Source organism: Mustela putorius, unplaced genomic scaffold (genome assembly GCF_011764305.1).
Source record: "Mustela putorius furo isolate JIRA1106 unplaced genomic scaffold, ASM1176430v1.1 tig00004007_pilon_pilon_pilon, whole genome shotgun sequence".
NCBI classification, from domain to species: Eukaryota; Metazoa; Chordata; class Mammalia; order Carnivora; family Mustelidae; genus Mustela; species Mustela putorius.
This window is the reverse complement of record NW_025422145.1, coordinates 8172419-8192874: the sequence shown is the minus strand read 5'-3', so window position 1 is coordinate 8192874 and position 20456 is coordinate 8172419. Positions and strand designations below refer to the sequence as shown.

At 46.5% G+C, this 20456-nt stretch overlaps 1 long non-coding RNA gene across 1 annotated transcript; it reads right to left on the bottom strand.

The window, feature by feature from the left end:
- Nucleotides 1-147: 147 nt before the first annotated feature.
- Nucleotides 148-20368, bottom strand: LOC101672792. Its single transcript, XR_001179087.2, has 5 exons — nucleotides 20328-20368; nucleotides 17622-18637; nucleotides 4710-4800; nucleotides 2269-2367; nucleotides 148-239 (listed from the first exon to the last, which is right to left on the bottom strand). It is a non-coding gene; the product is annotated as an uncharacterized LOC101672792 (long non-coding RNA).
- Between the last annotated feature and the right edge of the window lie 88 nt (nucleotides 20369-20456).

Sequence of the window (20456 nt, the reverse complement as noted above, 5' to 3'; positions counted from 1 at the left end):
CAAGAACCACCAAAGCCATGAGAGCCATGAAAACCACAAGAAACCACAAGATCCACGAGAACCACGGTCCTAGGTGTGCCTGACCTTGGCTCCACCCATCAGCTCCTACCTGGTCTGCCTCTGGCCACGCCCATTCAGCTCATTCTTTATTGGCCTGGATAGTATGGATCCGGAAATGACGATATGTCTAGAGGCCTCTTCTGCTTAAAACATTCCTAGGCTCGCTGTCGCCCTCAAACCTGCGGAAGAAGAAAGGCTCTCTGAGGTCTGAACCTTCCCAGCTCTCCTCCTACAGCATCCTGGGCCCTGTTCCTCCCTCCATGCACCCCCTGCCCAGCCCAGCCCAGCCCAGCGAGACGTAACCATGCATAGTCCCCAAAGTCCGAACACTTTTTCTCTTTCATATTGGTGTTAAAAGTGCCTGGTCTCAGGGGCACCTGGGTGGCCCATTTGGTTAAACAGCTGCCTTCAGCTCAGGTCATGATCTCGGGGTTCTGGGATTGAACCCCACATCAGGCTCCCTTCTCAGCAGAGAGCTTAGCTTCTCTCTCTCTGCTGCTCCTCCTTCTTGTGCTGTCTCTCTCCCTCTCTGTCAAATGAATAAATAAAATCTTAAAAAAAAAAAAAGTGCCTGCTTTTGAAGGACAAAAGTCAACAAAGGGATTTCTTATGGGACGGGGGCTCGGATCTGCTGACCAAGGCAGAGACTGAAATCAGGCCTTTTTGGCGATCTGAAAAGAGCTGGTTGCCTGACCTTGCCTGTGCTAACTAGAAAGCCCACTTGGGCAGAACACCTATTGCCTTGCTTCCGGCAAGTGTTTTTTGGGGGGAAATCTCTGGTTCCTTTACTTCTTGTTCACATTAGCCTTCAAGCCGGTAGCAGACGTTTTGGGGGACACATGTAGGGAAAGGCCATCCACCCAATTCTGCAACCTCCAGCTTTGTTTCTCTACCACCCGTTAGCTCCAGATGTTCGAAACCTGGTCTGTCCATTGGAATCCCCAGGGAGCTTATAAAAAAATGTTGACATCTGGCACCCATGCCCAGAGAGTCTGTTTTAATTGGTTTTGGGGATAGCCCAGGCATTTTTTTTTTTTTAAAGAACCTCACCCCTTACTTCTGATGATCCCAATGAACTGCCCCAGTTGAGATCTGAATTTGGCTAGAGACCTGTTCTTTGAGTCCAGAAAGCCCATTTGATATGCGATAGAACAAGCCAATTTGATACGCTGTGCCTGAGAAATGAGGGGCCTGGGTCCCACTACCTGAACCCCAGTGCAGTTGCCAATTCAACACAAAGCTGGGGCTCCCGATCTTGGAGGCATTTGTGCAAGCCCACCCCCAGGGGCGGTGGCTGGATCTAGCAGTAACTGCATCCCACATATATTTACTCTTGATCTTTAAGGACACTTGGCCAGGTAGAGACTATCTTGGTATCTCAGGCTGGTGAACCAGGGTTTGGAGAGCTTTCTGAAAGCTCCCTTTCATCAGCAACTCCAACCTGTGCTAAGTGCTCTACGTTCAGTTCCTTATTAAATTACCCCAGGAAATAGACATATTCTCACTGAATAGGAGCTCAGAGAAGCAAAGTTACATGACTAAGGTCACACGACTAGTTCACACAGCTCTTAGAGACCAATGAACCTAGACTTTGGATCCCTTTTAAAAATAACCCCCAACTCTACTTCTCTAGACCGCTCTAACCTTCATCTCCAATATGGAGCAAACATTAGGGAAAAGAAAAAAACCAACACTTAATGTGAACCCAAGAGATCTGCAACTTAGCGTCAGGCTATCTGCATACAAATTTCCCCTTTGCAGTTTCAGCTATCAGGAGAGAGTCTAATCCTCGCCGAAGCACGCCTTCGAGGTTGTGTTGGTAAAAATTACTTTATGTAATGAACTCTTAGATCAATTCTTATTGAAATGAGCTGGAATTAGATTTTTGCTCTTCCCATATGTAATGCTTTCAATTCGGTGATGAATTACCTGAGTCGGCAGCAAGCTGACATTTCAATGCGGAGCACACCGTGTGAAACCTGCTTGTTTGCTGGCCCTTTGCGCAGCGAAAGCAGACCTACTGGAGTGCATTTTTTAATTTAGCAGGGTTGTTTGATAGAGGTGTTTCCCCCCCCCCTTTCTTTATTCAGGGGATATTTGCCATTTTACCATTTGGATTCATTTCTTTTCAGAATCTCTCCTGGGTCACTGTGTGGATATGACCGATCATACAGGTACACGGATACCTCATCCGTGTGTGTGACTTACCGCATCCCTGCAATCGCCTCCCTGCACGCTTTCTTCATCTTTGAAACCGAAGGACCGCATCAGGTCACCGTTTGCCCAAATCCTCCAGATCCTGAGGTGCTGAGAACAAAATGCAAGAAATGTTGGATTTAGCAAAGTCAGGACCTCTGCCTTCTGAAGGCGACCTGCCCCTTCTTTCTTCTCCGTGTTCCCGTCCCCAGCCTATAAAGGGAGGACTCATCCCAACACGCCGGGCCTCTTCCCCCGAGTGTGGGAAGCAGCTCTGACTCCAGCTCCTGGTTCCTTAGGTGCCCGGAGAGCTGAGGAGAGCCTGCCCGTCCACGGATCCTCTTCTCTGGCCGTGGACGCCACAGCCAGAGGCTGAGCTGGGTGTCCACAGGCAGGACCCTCCGCGGGGAAAGTGGAGAAGCACCTACAGCACTTGGTGCCAAGTTGTTTGCTTGGGCGCCCGCTGTCTTCCAACCGTCTCTTCCCGGTGAAGTGACCCTCTCTATCCCGAGTCATTTCTTTTTTTGACTTCGAGACTGTTTTATCAGGCACGAATATGGCTACTCTATCTTTATTCTGTGAGTGTTTGCCTGATGTGACTTTCTCCATCCCTCTTCTCACGTTCTAATGGATTAGCTTTTTGGCAGGGGGGGTTTTGTTTGGTTTTGTTATTTGTAAATAGCATGTAGCTGGGTTTCTCCTTCTGCAGTCTGACCATCTCTTTAATTGGGATGGTTATCCCATTTACATTCCTTGTGAACTCTTTCTTTCCTTCATCTATCATCTATTCATCCTATCTATTCATCCTATCTATCTACTCTGTCCGTCTATCATCTATCTATCTATTCTGTCTACCTACCTGCCTTATCATTTATCCATCCATCCATCCACCCATCTACCTACCTACCTACCTACCTATATATCTGATCTATTCTATCTACATCCATCCATCCATCCATCCATCCATCCAACCATCCATCCATCCAACCAACCATCCATCCAACCATGCATCCATCCAACCAACCATCCATCCATACACCCATCCACCCACCCATCCATCCATCCATCCATCCATCCAACCATCCATCCATCCATCCATCCATCCATCCAACCAATCTACCTATCAATTGGTTAATCTATATATAATTGTTTTTCCTGGTCTGTAAAAATTTGAAATTTTTTATTACTTCTCTCTCTCTCTCATAGCCCCTATGTTTACTCTTTACACGATTACCTTGGGAATTGTACTCTGCACCTGCAACTCGATGCTCTTGCATGACGACTTTAACCGTTACCACCTCCCTGAGCTGCCCGAATGTGCAGACACCATGGACTATTTTAACCCGGGTCACCTTCTTGCTAATTCACATGTTCTTCGGGTGTGGGTGTTAGTTCTGTTCCCATGGAGGCTGCGTATGAGGCGGATACACACAGTGCCCAGCGACCGTCCAGATTCACCGGCGCCTGCTTTTCTGCCCCACCTCGCAGGCCTTCCTGCATCTCGGACCTTCCTATGCGGGGGTCACTGTCATTCCTCCTGAACTGTTTCCTTTAGAAGGTCTTTCATTTGGGCTACTGGCAGCTAAAGGTTTCAGTTTTTTTTTTTTAAAGATCTTATTTATTTGGCAGACAGACATCACAAGTAGGCAGAGAGGCAGGCGGGGCGGGGCAGGGGAAGCAGGCTCCCCACCGAGCAGAGAGCCCGATGTGGGGCTCGATCCCAGGACCCTGAGATTATGACCTGAGCTCAAGGCAGAGGCTTTAACCCACTGAGCCACCCAGGCGCCCCTAAAGCTTTCAGTTTTTGTTCTTCTGAAAATGCCCTTATTTAACCTTAGTTCTCGAGATAGAATTCTGTTAAATGTGCCGCCATACATTGAATGTCTGTGTCCCCCCAAAAGTTCTTATTTCCAAGCCTAATCCCTAATGCGCTGGTGTTAGAGGTGGTCCTTTGGGAGGTGATTAGGTTGCAAGGGTGGAACCCCCATGATGGGCTCCGTGCCCCTCTGCCCCACGGGGCTCCCTACCCACTCTGCCACATGAGGACACAAGGAGAAGGTGGCCGTCCATGAACAAGAGAGCGGTATTTATATTTCTAGGATATTCTTCTATTTACACTAGAGATTAGCCGAAAAACTCCCTGCTAGCTCTTGAGAGACAATGATTTGGACTTAAACACTGACTACAACAATGCACCAGGGAGGAAAATACAATACGGCTGAGGCCCTGGACCCTGCAGCTAGACGTGCCGAAGTTGCGGGTGGAGGGGTAAGGGGGGGAGGCTGTGGAGCCAGGGGCACCCTTTGCTCCTTTCACGGAACATTCTCAAGTGGGTGATGCCGAAGTGGGCTGGGGAATCCTGTTTCTAAGCAGCCTCAGAGCTCCATGCGGCATCCGGGGACACAGAGAGTTTAGTTTTTTTTTTTTTTTTTCTTTCTGAGCTTACCGCGTACCTGGCCATGGTTCTACGTGCGGTGCGGGAAGGATGAACAGCACAAAGTTCTTCCTCTCTTGGCACGGATGTTCTCGCAGAGGAGATGGACACTGTCAAGGAAGGAAATAAGCCACGGGGTGATTTTAGATGGCGGTCGTGTGGGGCGGGAGGGAAGGGCGTTTGTCGTGGCGCTGGGGGCTGGAGGCTGAAGGCGGGGAGGGAGAAGAAGACCACAGTGAAGGCAGGGGAAGAGGAAAAAAGTGGGGACCCCGAGATGGGAAGGCCTCCGGTGGTCCCCCCTCCTCTGTGATCTCTCTTCCTGTGGTTTCAGTGGCCTGCAGTCGACCGCGGTCTGGAAGCAGACGATTCTGGTCACGATCCCCATAAGAAGGTCCGTGGGAGCCTGATGCTGCGTCTGAGGCCTACGTCACCCCCCTCGCTTCCTCCTGTCCTCTGGGCATTGTGGCATGTCATGTGCTCACAAGAAGCAGGGTGAGTAGGGGACAGGCAGATATTTTGAGAGCAAGAGAGAGAGAGAGAGCACATTCACGACAGGGCACTACAGTGTTAATAATGGTCCCATGTTATTGTTATTGCTGGTCATCTCTTACTGGGCTTATTTATAAATTAAACTTTATTATACAAAGGTATGTCTAGGAAAAAACCTGGTATGTACAGGGTTTGGTGCTGGGCGTGGTTTCAGGCACCCACTGGGGGTCTCAGAACGAACCCCTGTGGATGGGGGAAGGGTTTCCTCCGTATTTGCAACCAAGGGACAGACGGAAGACCCATGTCAGAGGCTGCTGGGAAGATGGCGGAGTAGGAGGACCCTGCGCTCACCTCTTACTGCAGGGCCACCTCGAGAGCACCCGCACTGGCATAAATAACCCAGAAAGCAACCTGATAACTGGCAGAACAGACTGCGAAGCAGATCCGCCCCCTCTAGTCGCTCTCGGCTAGATCCCATCAAAGCAGGGCCCCAAGACTGGCCGTGTGCCAGCAGCCCGGACAAGGGTCAGCATCGCTCCCAAGTGAGTCGTGCTCCGGGGAGAGGGGACGAGAACCACACGCACCAGTCTGACTGTGACCCCAGCAGCAGGTTGAGGGTAGGCAGCTGGTCAGACTGCAGGCCCCGCCCACGGACAGAAGCTTCTCGAGGGACGATGCCTGCGGTTTGCTGCTACTTCATCTCTGGTAAACATCTGCTCTGACTCAACTTAAACCCGGGGCAGCTCTGGACTGGCCACTAGCACCACAGGTGCCAGACTCTGCCCGCAACAGGCAAGGAGCCATTGCAGCCTGGACTGAGGGCACACACAGTCTGCCACGGTGGTAGGACACCCGTGTAAAATGCAGGAGACATCCTTGAAGCCCCATTTTCTGGTGGAAAGGGGACACTGAGCTGTAGGACTTCTTCATAAAGCTGCTGCTTTCAAGTACGGGAGACGCCGCTGACCTTTTGGACACAGAAACAGACGCCACAATAGACAAAATGGGGAGACAGAGGAATATATCCCGAATGAAAAGCAGAACAAAATCAGAGCAAGAGACCTGAGCAAGATGGAGATATGCAGTATGTCCGAAACTGAATTCAAAGTAATGCTCATAAAGATACTTGCTAGCATTCAGAAAACAGTTCAGGGCCTCTACAAGACCTGCCACCAAGAGACAGGCAATGTGAAAAGAACCAATGAGTGCATTTTTGGGAGGAGCAAGATAGGGGAGGAGCAGGCTGCCTAAATTTCGTCGGATCCCAGGAACTCAGCTAGAGAGTGATAAAATCATTTCGCGCACCTACAAACTCAACAGGAGATTGGAGAAGAGCAGCAGCTCCATGAACAGAAAAGCCATCACTTTCTAGAAGTCATATTCTATCCCTTCATTGTATTTAACCTTATTTTTTGTATGTATGTGTTTTTCTTTCTTTAAAATTTCGGTATACAGTTCCTTCTAACAGACCAAAATACATCTAAAATCTAGTGTGTGGCTCTGTTCTATTCACCAGCCCAATCATACTTTTTCTTTTTCTTTCCTTTCTTTTCCCCAGTTTTGGGTCTCTTCTGATTTGTTTAGTGTATTTTTTTCTGGGGTCTTTGTTACCCTGTTAGCATTTTGTTCGCTCATTCATCTATTCTTCTCTGGACAAGATGACAAAACAGAAAAACTCACCTCAAAAATAAAAAGAACAAGGGGCACCTGGGTGGCTCAGTGGGTTAAGCCTCTGCCTTTGGCTCAGGTTATGATCCCAGGGTTCTGGGATCGAGCCCCGAATCAGGCTCTCTTCTCAGTAGGAAGCCTGCTCCCCACCCCCACCTGCCTCTCTGCCTACTTGTGATCTCTATCAAATAAATGAATAAAATCTTAAAAAAAAAAAAAAAAAGAACAAGAGGCAGGACTGACTGCCAGGGGCACAATCAGTACAGATGTTAGTAAGCTTAAGTTGTTGGACCTGGAGTCAGAAGGACGATTACAAAGATACTAGCTGGGCTTGAAGAAAGCAGAGAAGATACTAGAGAATCCCCTTCTGGAGAAATAAAAGAACTAAAATATAACCAAGTTGAAATCTGAAAGGCTATTCATGAGGTGCAATAAAAAATGGAGGCTCTTACTGCTAGGATAAATGAGGCAGAAGAGAGAGTTAGTGACATAGAAGACCAAATGACAGAGAATAAAGAAGCTGAGCAAAAGAGACACAAACAACTACTGGACCACGAGGGGAGAATTCGAGAGATAAGTGATACCACAAGATGAAACAGTGTTATAATACTTGGGATCCCAGAAGAAGAGGAGAGGGGCAGAAGGTATACTGGGGGAGAACTTTTCCAATCTGGGGAAGGAAACAAGCATCAAAATCCAGGAGGCACAGAGAACCCCCCCTCAGAATCAATAAAAATAGGTCCACACCCTGTCATCTAATAGTAAAACTTACAAGTCTCAAAGACAAAAAATATTGAAAGCAGCTCGGGACAAGAGGACTGTATCATTTAACAGTAGAAACATTAGATTGACAGGAGACCTATCCACAGAGACCTGGCAGGCCAGAAAGAACTGGCATGATATATTCAGAGCACTAATGAGAAAAATGTGCAGCCAAGAATATATACAGCTAGGCTGTCACTGGAAATAGGAGAGATAAAAAGCTTCCAGGACAAACAAAAACTAAAAGAATTTGCAAATACCAAACCAGCCCTATAAGAAATATTGAAAGGGGTTCTCTAAGCAAAGAGAGAGTCTAAAAGTAACAGACCAGAAACGAAGAGAGATAATATACAGTAATAGTCACCTTACAGGCAATACAATGTCACTAAATTCCTATTTCTCAATAGTTACCCTGGATGTAAATGGGTTAAGTGCCCCAATCAAAAGACACAGGGTATCAAAATGGATAAAAAACCAAAACACATTGATATGCTATCTGCAACAGACTCATTTTAGACCCAAAGACACCTCCAGATTTAAGATAAGGGGGTCGAAAACAATCTACCATGCTAATGGACATCAAAAGAAAGCTGGCAATCCTTATATCAGAGAAATTAGGTTTTAAGCCAAAGACTATAATAAGAGATGAGGAAGGACACTGTATCATACTTAAAGGATCTATCCAACAGGAAGATCTAACAATTTTAAATATCTCTGCCCCTAACATTGAAGCAGCCAATCATATAAGCCAATTAATAACAAAATGAAAGAAACATTGAAAATAATACAATAATAGTAGGGGACTTTAACACTCCTCTCACTGAAATGGACAGATCATCTAAGCAAAAGATCAACAAGGAAATAAATATTTTAAATGACACACTGGACCAGATGGACTTCACAGATATCTTCAGAACATTCTATCCCAAAGTAACAGAATACACATTCTTTTAGAGTGCATGGAACATGTGCATGGAACATTCTCCAGAAGAGATCACATCCTGGGTCACAAATCAGGTCTCAACTGGTACTAAAAGATTAGGATCACTCCTTGCATATTTTCAGACCACAATGCTCTGAAGCTAGAACTCAAGCACAAGAGGAAAGTTGGAAAGAATCCAGATACATGGAGACTAAAGAGCATCCTACTAAAAAATTAATGGGTCAACCAGGAAATTAAGGGAGAATTTTAAAAATTCATGGAAACAAATTAAAAATGAAAACAGAACTGTTTAAACTCTTTGGGACGCAGCAAAGGCGGTCCTAAAACTAAAGTATAGAGTAATATATACAAGCCTTTCTCAAGAAACAAGAAAGGTCTCAAATATACAACCTAACTCTACACCTAAAGGAGCTGTAGAAAGAACAGCAAATAAAGCCTAAACCCGGCAGAAGAAGAGAAATAATAAAGATCAGAGCAAAAATCAATGAAATAGAAGCCAAAAGAACAGTAGAACAGATCAACGAAACTACGAGCTGGTTCTTTGAAAGAATTAAAAAGATCGATACCCACCCCCACCCCTGGCCAGACTTATCAAAAAGAAAAGAGAAAGGACCCAAATTAATAAAATCATGAATGAAAGTGGAGAGATTACAATCAACACCAAAGAAATACAAACGATTATAAGAACATATTATGAGCAACTATATGCCAGCAAATTTGACAATCTGGAAGAAATAGATGCATTCCTAGAGACATAAAAACTACCAAAACTGAATCAGGAAGAAATAGAAAACCTGAAAAGACCCATAGCCAGTAAGGAGATTGAAACAGTCATCAAAAATGTCCCAACAAACAAGAGCCCAGGGCCAGATGGCTTCCCAGGGGAATTCTACCAAATATTTAGGGAAGAATTAATACCTATTCTTCTGAAACTGTTCTAAAAATAGAAATGGAAGGAAAACTTCCAAACTCATTTTATGAGGCCAGCATTACCTTGATCCCAAAATAAGACAAAGACCCCATCAAAAAGGAGATTTACAGATTAATATCCCTGATGAACATGGATGCAAAAATTCTTACCAAAATACTAGCCAATAGGATCCAATAGTACATTTCAAAAGGATTATTCACCACGACCAAGTGGGATTTATTCCAGGGCTGCCAGGTTGGTTCAACATCCGCAAATCAATCAATGTGATGCAATACATTAATAAAAGAAAGAACAAGAACCATATGATACTCTCAATAGATGCAGAAAAAGCATTTGACAAAGTACAGCATCCTTTCTTGATCAAAACTCTTCACAGTGTAGGGATAGAGGGCACACACTTCAATATCATAAAAGCCATCTATGAAAAACCCACAGCGACTATCACTCTCAATGGGGAAAAATGGAGAGCTTTTCCCCTAAGGTCAGGAACACAGCAGGGCTGTCCACTATGATTGCTGCTATTCAATATATCACTAGAAGTCCTAGCCTTGGCAATCAGACAACAAAAATAAAGGGCATCTGAATCGGCAAAGAAGAAGTCAAACACTCACTCTTTGCAGATGATATGACACTTTATGTGGAAAACACAAAAGACTCCACTCCAAAACTGCTAGAACTCATCCAGGAATTCAGTTAAGTGTCAGGATATAAAATCAATGCACAGAAATCAGTTGCATTTCTACACAACAACAACAAAACAGAAGAAAGAGAAATTAAGGAGTCGATCCCATTTACAATTGCAACCAAAACTGTAAGTCACCTAGGAATAAATCTAACCAACGAGCAAAGAATATGTACTCAGAAAACTAGAGAATACTCATGAAAGAAATTGAGCAAGACACAAAGAAATGAAAAAACCTCCATGCTCATGGATTGGAAGAACAAATATTGTGAAAATGTCTACACTACTACCTAAAGCAATCTACACATGCAATGCAATCTCTATCAAAATATAATCAACTTTTTTCAAAGAAATGGAACAAATAATCCTAAAATTTGTATGGAACCAGAGAAGACCCCACATAGCCAGAGGAATGCTGAAAAAGAAAACCAATGCTGGTGGCATCAGAATTCTGGACTTCAAGCTCTATTACAAAGCTGTCATTATCAAGATGGTATGGTACTGGAACAAAAACAGACACATAGATCCATGGAACAGAACACAGAGCCCAGAAATGGACCCTCAACTCTATGGTCAACTAATCTTCGACAAAGCAGGAAAGAATGCCCAATGGAAAAAAGACAGTCTCTTCAACAAATGGTGTTGGGAAAATTGGACAACCACATGCAGAAGAATGAAACTGGACCATACACACACAAAAATAGACTCCAAATGGATGAAAGACCTCAATGTGAGACAGGAATCCATCAAAATCCTTGAGAAGAACACAGGCAGCAACCTCTTCAACCTCAGCTGCCCCAACTTTTTCCTAGAAACATAGCCAAAGGCAAGGGAAGCAAGGGCAAAAATGAACTCTTGGGATTTCATTAAGATCAAAAGCTTTTGCACAGCATAGGAAGCAGTCAACAAAACCAAAAGACAACTGACGAAATGGAAGAAGGTATTTGCAAATGACATATCAGATAAAGGGCTAGCATCCAAAATCTATAAAGAACTTATCAAACTCAATTTCCAAAGAACAAATAATCTGATCAAGAAATGGGCAGAAGACATGAAGAGACATTTCTGCCAAGAAGACATCCAGATGGCCAACAGACACATGAAAAAGTGCTCAACATTATCTGCCATCATGGAAATCCAAATAAAAAAACCTCAATGAGATACCACCTCACACCAGTCAGAAGGGCTAAAATTAGTAAGTAAGGGAATGACAGACATTGGCGAGGTTGTGGAGAAAGGGGAACCCTCTTACACTGTTGGTGGGAATGCAAGCTGGTGCAGCTACTCGAGAAAACAGCATGGAGGTTCCTCAAGAAGTTGCAAATAGAGCTATCCTATGACCCAGCAATCACTACTGGGTATTTACCCCAAAAATACAAGTGTAGTGATCTGAAGGGGCACCTGCACCCCAATGTTTATATCAGTAATGTCCATAATAGCCAAACTATAGAAAGAGACTAGATGTCTATCAACAGATGAATGAATAAAGAAGACAGGTACACACACACACACACACACACACACACACACACGAATATTACGCAACCATCAAAAATGAAATCTTGGGGCGCCCGGGTGGCTCAGTTGGTTAAGCGGCTGCCTTTGGCTCGGGTCATGATTCCAGGGTCCTGGGATCGAGCCCCGCATCGGGCTCTCAGCAGAAAGCCTGCTTCTCTCTCTGCCCCTCTCCCTGCCACTCTGCTTACTTGTGCTCTCTCTCTAGCTGTCAAATAAACAAATAAAATATTAAAAAAAAAAAAAAGAAATCTTGCCATTTGCAACCATGTGGTTGGAACTAGAGGGTATTATACAAAGCAGAAGAAGTCCATCAGAGAAAGACAATTATCATATTATCTCACTGATATGAGGAATTTGAGAAACAAGACAGGAGACTGTGGGGGAAGGGAGGGAAAAATGAAACAAGACGAAACCAGAGAGGGAGACAAACCATAAGAGACTCTTAATCTCAGGAAACAAACTGAGGGTTGCTGGGGGGTCAGCAGGGGAGGGATGGGGTGGCTGGGTGAGGGACGTTGGGTAGGGTATGTGCTATGGTGAGTGCTGTGAATTGTGTAAGACTGATGAATCACAGATCCGTACCCCTGAAACAATAATACATTATATGTTAATTAAAAAAAAGAACCAATTAGAGTGATTGGCCTCACTAAATAGGAAGAAAAACAGACCACCTGGAATACATAGCAAACAATAGGAAGTAGAAGAATGGATCAGCCACCTGGAAGACAGCTTACTGGAAAGTAATCAAGCTAAGGTGATGGGGGAGGTGGGAAATACACAAAATGAGAAAAGACCCAGGGAACTCATTGACACAGTCAAGCATAACAGTCTCATGATAGGGATCTCAGAAAGAGAAAAGCAAGAAATTGGGGCAGAAGATTTTTCTGAAGAAATAATAGCTGAAAACTTATTCAATCTGGGGAAGGAAAGAGAGATCCAGATCCAGGATGCACAGAAAGCCCCCCAAAACCCAAAAGATCTGCACCAAGACACAAAGTAAATAAGATGGCCAAAAGTAGTAATAGAGAATTTTAAAAGCAGTAAGAGAAAGGAAAGGAGTGACATACAGGGGAAACCCCATACAGCTATCAGTGGATTTTTCAGCAGAAACTTGGCGGGCCAGAAGAGAGCGGCATGATAAATTCGAAGAGCTAGAAGGAAAAAAATCTACACTCATGAATACTCTATCCAGCAAGGTATTCATTTAGAATAGAAGGAGAGATAGAGTTTCCACAAAAACCAAAAGTTAAAATCAAAACCAGCCATGTCCCTGTCACACATGAGGCCATGGACCTGTGGGTCCCAAATTCATAGTCCAGCCTCACTCAGCCTGAGTCAGCATGCACAGCCTGCCACCTGCTCAACGCCAAGTCAACACACCTTCACCACAGATTGCCAAGGGCTCAAACGGACACTCTTTGCCCCAAATCCCAGCTCCTTTGCTCAAGTTTGTGCAAAAAAGTGGGCATAATTATAACAGTAACCCAAACCGTGATACTAATTGTGTGGAATATATAATGTTTAAAAGGAGCATGCTAGGCTGAGAACATCTCCAACGCGCACATCAAAGGACAACGCATACAGCAGGATTCTGGTTAGTAAAAGAAACAAACCTGGGAAAAATAAAATAAGATGAAGACAGAGAGGGTGACAAACCACGAGACTCCTAACTACAGGAAACAAACTGAGGGTTGCTGGAGGGGGGGGGTGGGTGAGGGGATGGGGTAACTAGGGGGATGGGCATGAATGGGGGCACTTGATGGAATGAACACTGGGTGTGATATGCAACCGATGAATCACTGAACTTTACCTCTGAAACTCTAATACACTGTATGTTAATTAATTAAATTTAAATGAAAAAAAGGAATCCCCCCCCCACCCACCAAACAAGAAAAGAAAAAAGAGCTGTGTGTTTGGCACTGTATTCCTTATCTGTTTCTTCCTAACACATTACAGCAATCTTGGCAGCTCAAAGCCACACACACTTATTACATCGTTGAGGGCCAGCGGGTCAGAAATTTGATCAGGGCTCAGCTGGGTCCTCTGCTCGGGGTCTCACTGGGCTGCTGCTGGGGCATCAGCCAGATGGCATTTTCATCACAAGGCTTAACTGGGAAGGATCCTCTTCCAACCTCATTTAGGTTGTTGGCAGAGTCGGTTTCCTTATGGATGCATGACCGAAGGCTCTGGCTTTTTGCTGGCCTGCTGACTGGGGGCAGCTCTCAGGTTTTAGAGTCTGAAGTTCTACATCCACCCTGCAGCCACTTGCTCTATGGTCTTCCTCAATAAGACTATCCACCTCATCGAGCTGCCAAGGAGGGTCTCTGCTCACGAAGACCCCAGCCCTTCTTTTAAGGACTTTCACCTCATTAAGCTAGGCCCACCCAAGAAGATCTGGCTTTTGATGAACTCAGAATCAACTGGTTTGGGACCTTAATTACACCTGCAAAATCTCTTCATCGTGACCCTGTTCTACTGGCCACGGCAAGTCCTGCCCATCCTCAAAGGGAGGAGACTAGACAGGATGTGAGCATCAGGGGGCAGAGGTCACAGGTCCCGTCTTCCAATTCTGCCCCCAGGGGCACACTGTGAAGCAGAATGGCGGCCATGTGGCAGGGGCTTCTGGTGTGGTGGTCTGCCCAGTGTCTACATCCCCTTTCTTCTGTGTCAGTAAAGCGTGACTTTTTTCAAGGAGGCAAAATGCCCATTTTCCCAGGCTCCTTTGGGGCCACCACTGGTGATGTGATTGAGTTCTGGCCAATGACCTGTAACAATGTGAGGAAAAGTTATCCATTTCCTGATTTTATTTTATTTTATTTTTTTTAAGATTTTATTTTTATTTATTTGACAGAGATCACAAGTAGGCAGAGAGGCAGTCAGAGAGAGAGAGGAAGGGAAGCAGGCTCCCCGCTGAGCAGAGAGCCCGATGCCGGGCTTGATCCCAGGACCCTGAGACCATGACCTGAGCCGAAGGCAGAGGCTTAACCCACTGAGCCACCCAGGCGCCCCATTTCCTGATTTTAAAAAAGACCCAATTGGCATGTTTTTTTTTGTTTTGTTTCTGTTTCTTTCTTTTTTCTTTTTCTTTTCTTTTCTTTTCTTTTTTTTTTTTTTTTTTTTTGCTTTGCTTCTTTCCTTTCTTCCTGCCTGGAATGTAGACACAAAACATAGAGGTTGAGCAGCCATCTTATGACCATGAGGCTTCTAATTTTCTGAAGGAAGATAGAAAATGCCTCGATCTCCAAGGGCATTTTGGAACTTTTCTGGGACCACTCTAGGACTTCTTGTCATGCAAGAAAAATATCTCCCTGTATTTGGTAATATATGCAAATATACTTAAATTTCTATTACATGGAACCAAACACAATACCTAACATGCAACCATATCAAGCAAAAGTCAGGTCATGGAGGTCCTTGTTGGATGCATTATGGAGTGTGCGTTTCGTTCTTTATCCATTAAATGGCAAGACGTTGAATCAGTCAGGTGCCTGGATAGATTTGTATTTTGGAAAAAATCTCCTGGCTCCATGGCAAAGAATGAAGCTCGAGATGGGACCTGTGTGCAAGACTGGAAGCGGAGGCTCAGGGAAGGTGAACAGGTGAGTAAGTGGTCCAAGGTAACACAGTGAGAGAAGGCAAAAATGGGATCCAAAGTGCACGTTTGTTTGTCTTGACAATCCTGGCTTTGGCTGTTGTCTCGGATTTTGATCAAGGCTCCTTTTCTGCCTGCTCTTGCTGGAGGAGCCCCAAAGCTACCACCTTGCTGGATTGATCTCTGGGTGTTTCATTCTCTGAAAAATCTCATGATTTTCACAATCATAAAAGAAACTCATTCTGGGCCTGGAAATGCTTCCAGATCAATCTGGGTCAACCTAATTAAAGCTAATGAAAGAAAGAAGTGTGTGTGTGTGTGTGTGTGTGTCTGCATGTGTGTGTGGGAGAGAACTTCTCTTTCCATTATGATTTGCTTATGATTTCTTTTAAGTCCCTATTAACTAATACCACCTGATACGAAATTACTTAAGCTTGGAAATAAAAATGATTCTGCATCCTAATCAGAACTCTAATCAGCCTTAACTGATGCTGAATGCCAAATGAGCCCGAAATGGGACACCTCCCTTGACATGGTGTTGAATTTCATCCAGGGGTCTCCAAGGGAATCATGCAGAATTTGACACCGTAAGGCGGGGTAGTGTCAAAGTATATTGGACTTCAGACCCCAGTCCCCACTGATTTACAGGGTGACCCTGGTTAGACACTTCCCCTCTCTGGTCTTCAGTTTTCCCATCTTCCAAGTGCCGCTCCCAAGCGAGAACAGAGTTTTCTAGTCTGTGTTCCCCAGAGCCCTGGGGTTTCAGGGATTGCTCCTGAGAAGGGGGCGGCCTCTTTGGATCAGCTGAGTCTGGAACTCAAGGTCGCTAGAGGACAAGGAAGGAGCTTCAGAAGTAGACACCTACAACCTTGTCCCCGAGAGAGCTCATTTGCTGTCACAGCTCCAGTGTTTTGCTCCAGAGGAAGAGGTGGGGAAGGAGAACAGAAAAAAGCATCTGCTCTAATTAGACCCTTCATGGGTGAGCAGGTGGCCTCTCTCCAGTCCTCCTAGGGGGTTGGAAGCTAGCCATCTGCTCACTTCCCATGAGCAACGTCTCCTTTGCTCTCCTGGAACTGTGGGCAAAGCTGACCTGGTGAGTCGGGTGGGGGGGGGGGGAGCTGGGACAGCTCCTGGAGAAGAGGAACGAGGAAATAATGGAGAGATACAGTGAGAGAGCTTGGAAGACGTGCCCTAGACCTTGGAAACATTAAGCCCGGAGGAGAGAAGCCTGGGAAATGGGGGTGGGGTAGATATATGGGATGGTCCCCTGCAGGACACCAGCTCTGGAAGGTTCTGAGGGTATCATTCACTTCCTTCCTGAGTTTGGTCTGGTCATGTCAAGCCAACCCAACCAACCTAACCCAACCTGCACTAACCCAACCAGCCCAACCCAATCTGTCCATGCATCCACCTACTTATCCATCCATCCATCCATCCATCCAACCTTCCTTCCAACCACCCATCTCTCATTTCTCCACTCACGTATTCACTTATCCACTGGTCCATCCATCCGTGCATTTGCTCATTTGGTTCCCCTCCCTGCCTTATGCATTTATTATTTCAACCATTGCAAAAATACCTGCTGAGCACCTACTAGTACACCTGGGAAGGCAGAGGAGAATGAGCTCTTTGGGCAGCACATAATTCAGTGTTATAAACACACAGGCAAGCAAGTCTGCGAAGTGACTGTAATATACGGAGGGGCAAAGTGCCATTAAGTTTGGAAGAGGGAGGAACGGTTCAGGGAAGTGAATCAGGGAGGGCTTCAAGGAGGCCACAACCTCTAACCTGGTTCCTGAAGGAGGGGCTTCAGTTTACTGGCCGCACAACCAAGAAGAGGGTAATGTTGGGGGGGCGTGGCCAGTTTGAGGAGAGGAGGTCATGCTCACTCTTTGCAGAGAGTATCAATGCTAGCTCCCTTCTTCCCTCCTTCCAAACTTCAACAAAAGTCTCGGTTATTCAACTCAAATTTCTAGGCTGTTGCAATTCAGGTTTAATTCAACAGCTGATGGTTCTTGTTCAAAACACTGGAGGGGGGAAAAAACCTATTCAATGAAAAATCATAGAATCCCATAGCAGGAAGTCACCTAAGCAAACCTCTCTCTCTGTGTGGCATCCCCAGCAAGTGAGAAGCCAACGTAACGGCCACCAGACATTCATCGCGCTGAGAGGCCAGATCTGTGTGCACGTGTGTCTGTGTGTGCGTGCACGCGTGTTTCTGAACTGTTTCTGCTTCCATCAGACTGTTTTGTAGGGTCTGGTACTATCCTGTCAAAGGTGCCCCCTTTTATAACTAGCATGTCACATTGTCACCAAACGTGACTCTTCAGCACACTCAACACTCACCTGTCCGCCCACTCGTCAATGTTCATTAAGTCTCTTCTGTTTTCCAGGCTTGGCACTGGATGCTGACGGCTATACGTCACTGGACAAGAAGCAGAGTTTGCCCTTAGAGAGCCCAAGGTCTAGTGCAAGGATCAGCAACCTTTTTCTGCAACGGGCCACACATTACATACTTTAGGTCTCGCAGGCCACATGGTCTTGGTCACCACCATTTACCTCTGCTGCGGTCCAAGCTCTGCCGACTTCCCAGCCCTTGTACTTCCTCTTCCTGCACGGAGAGGCCAGTGGTTTCCGCCTTGGGATTTTGTGGCCAGAGCACAAATGCAGTGCAAGTTGAACCCGGACAGACCCACATGGCTCTGCTTTCTGCAGTGTTAAGTGAAGTTTCTGACTCAGCTCTTCAAGGCCTGATGGCCCCTCGTGAGAACGGGGCATGCAGGACAAGCGTTTCCAGAAGGGGCTTCTCAGAGCAACACTCCTTTGAGAAGCAGCTCCGGCCCTGGCTCGGATGTCCTTGTGCAGCAAGGTCGGCCTCTTCCAACACAAGCTCCGGTGGTAGAGCTGCTTTCCTTCAAGAGAACAGCAGCTCCTGCTATTAACCTGGCCCTGGGGCCCTGGAGCCCTTTTGGCCACATAGCCAGTCCTTACTCTGAGATGGGGCAGCGTCGCAGGCTTAGGGTCTGTCCTGAGATATTGGCTTCCTGATGCCTCTTGAGAGAAAGAGGTTTGGGGGCCAGGCTCTTCAGGTACAAAGTCCAGTCCCACTCCTTGTCGCTGGGTGACTCAGTCTCTGCATCTGCCCAATGGGGGGCACCCTTCCTGGGTTAGGACCAAAGGAATCCAAGGCAAGCTGTGCTCCCAGCAGTGTCCAGCCCATCGTAAATGCTCAGTACGCCCCATCCGTTGTTACGGACCACAGACGCCGGACCTCACCTCGATTCACATCTCAGCTCGGCTTCTCCTTCTTCTTGCCTGTGTGACCCTGGGAGAATGACTTGACCGCTCTGAGCTTCAACACCCTATCAGACAAGCGAACAGAATGACGATACGTGGTTTTGGGTTTTTGCATCTCCTTGGGACAAACGGGGGCATTTACATGAAGCCCGCGCCGCTGCTTTTTCTGTGTGGGTTTGGGTTTTTTTGTTTGTTTGTTTTTTAACATCAGCTGAAGCAAGGCCACCCTTACATCTGTGTGAGGATGGCGCTTGGCAAACCGCTCCTCTCCGGGAGGGTCTCCGCTTTTGTCTACAGGCACTGATTGTGCCAAGGCCTTTAATATTTTATTGCATTTTTGCAATTACTGTACAAAACCAAGCAGAAAGAAGTGCTGATCCTACTGGTGAAGGGGCCCAAGTCTCATAAACTAAATGCAACGGAGCCAAAAAAAGAAAAAAAATAGAGAGAGAGAGAGAGAGAGAGAGAGAAATCACAGAAACCCCCAGCCCAGCAGATCTTTACCTTTAGCTGGAAGACCTTTGGGCTCAGCTGTCTGTCACTCAACTTGAAAAGACAAGGATAAAACGGAAGAACAAAGATGGAAATGCCAGAACTCTACGGTCGAAGGCAGCACCCAAAAAATGAGGTGGATTGAAGCGTGTGTGCAGAGCTGAGCTTTCCTTCCCTCCCCCGACAGGAACTGCCTGTTCATGTCTGTACACGTTTGCAGCTGGGCATTGCCTACGTAAGAGCGCTGAAGACTGCTCTGCAGGTCAAGGCCCCCCCAGCAGTGCACGGTATGGAGGGGTGTGCCCCCGAGCCTATGAGGTGGGATCCCCATCCTCATCCTCATCCTGCTTTTCTGAAAAGATCCAGGGTGAGCGGAGTACAGCTTGGAAGCATCAGCACATCAGCCATCACTTCGGTAATTCAGACACTAATGCTGATTTCCCCGACGAATGTTCCCTCACCTTCTGCTTGGACTCCCGCAGTCTCGGGGAGCTCCTTACCTGCTCTGCGGAGTGTACTCACTTGGTGCTGGCATAGGGCTCTGGGACATTTACCAGCTCGTGAGTTTTAGGCTCCTTAGGGAGCCACGGAATTAGTGAGACCTCCTTCCACACAGGAGGACACCTAGACAGGCTACCCTTCCCTGAAAGGCACCTTCACTCACTCACAAAACCTTCCTGAGCGCCTGCCCCTGGGCTCAGTTTTGGAGAAGCTCCAGGGCCCTCCTCTGGAGGAGACAGACAGCGGCAAACTGGAACGGTAGCAACGGGGCAGTTTCAATCTGGAAAGGGAGGGCAGCCCCGTGGAAAATCCCAAAGAGGCTCTGAGGCCAGCTGGGGGTGGCGGTGGTTACAGAAGGCTTCCTGGAGGAAGGGGCATCTGAGCTGAGTTTCAAGCCACGGAGGGGGAGGCCAGGGGAGGGAAGAGGAAGGCATTTCAGATGGCCCAGAGAGTATGTGCAAACAGACGAGTGGCTCACAGACTAGTGACAATGGACACAAATGCAGGTTCAGAGTGTGTGTGTGTGTGTATGTGCACGCGTGCATGCGTGTGTGTCTGCATGTGTGTGCGTGCGTGATTCTGGAGGGTGCAGAGTGCCTGAGGAACAAGCCACTGAGGTCGAAAGGTCCAGGAGAGGCCTCAGCCTGGCTCCCGGCTCCCCGGAAACTTTAGTCGCCTTGCTTATAAGGCGGAGGCCACAGCAAAAGCAGCAAACTTTACAGGCAGTTGCACTGTTCTAATCATTTTACAAGAGTTACTCACCGAGGGATGCCTGGGTGGCTGAGTGGGTTAAGCGTCTGCCTTTGGCTCAGGCCATGATCTCCGGGTCCTGGGATCAAGTCCGACGTCAGGCTCCTTGCTTGGCAGGGAGCCTGCTTCCTCTCTCCCTCT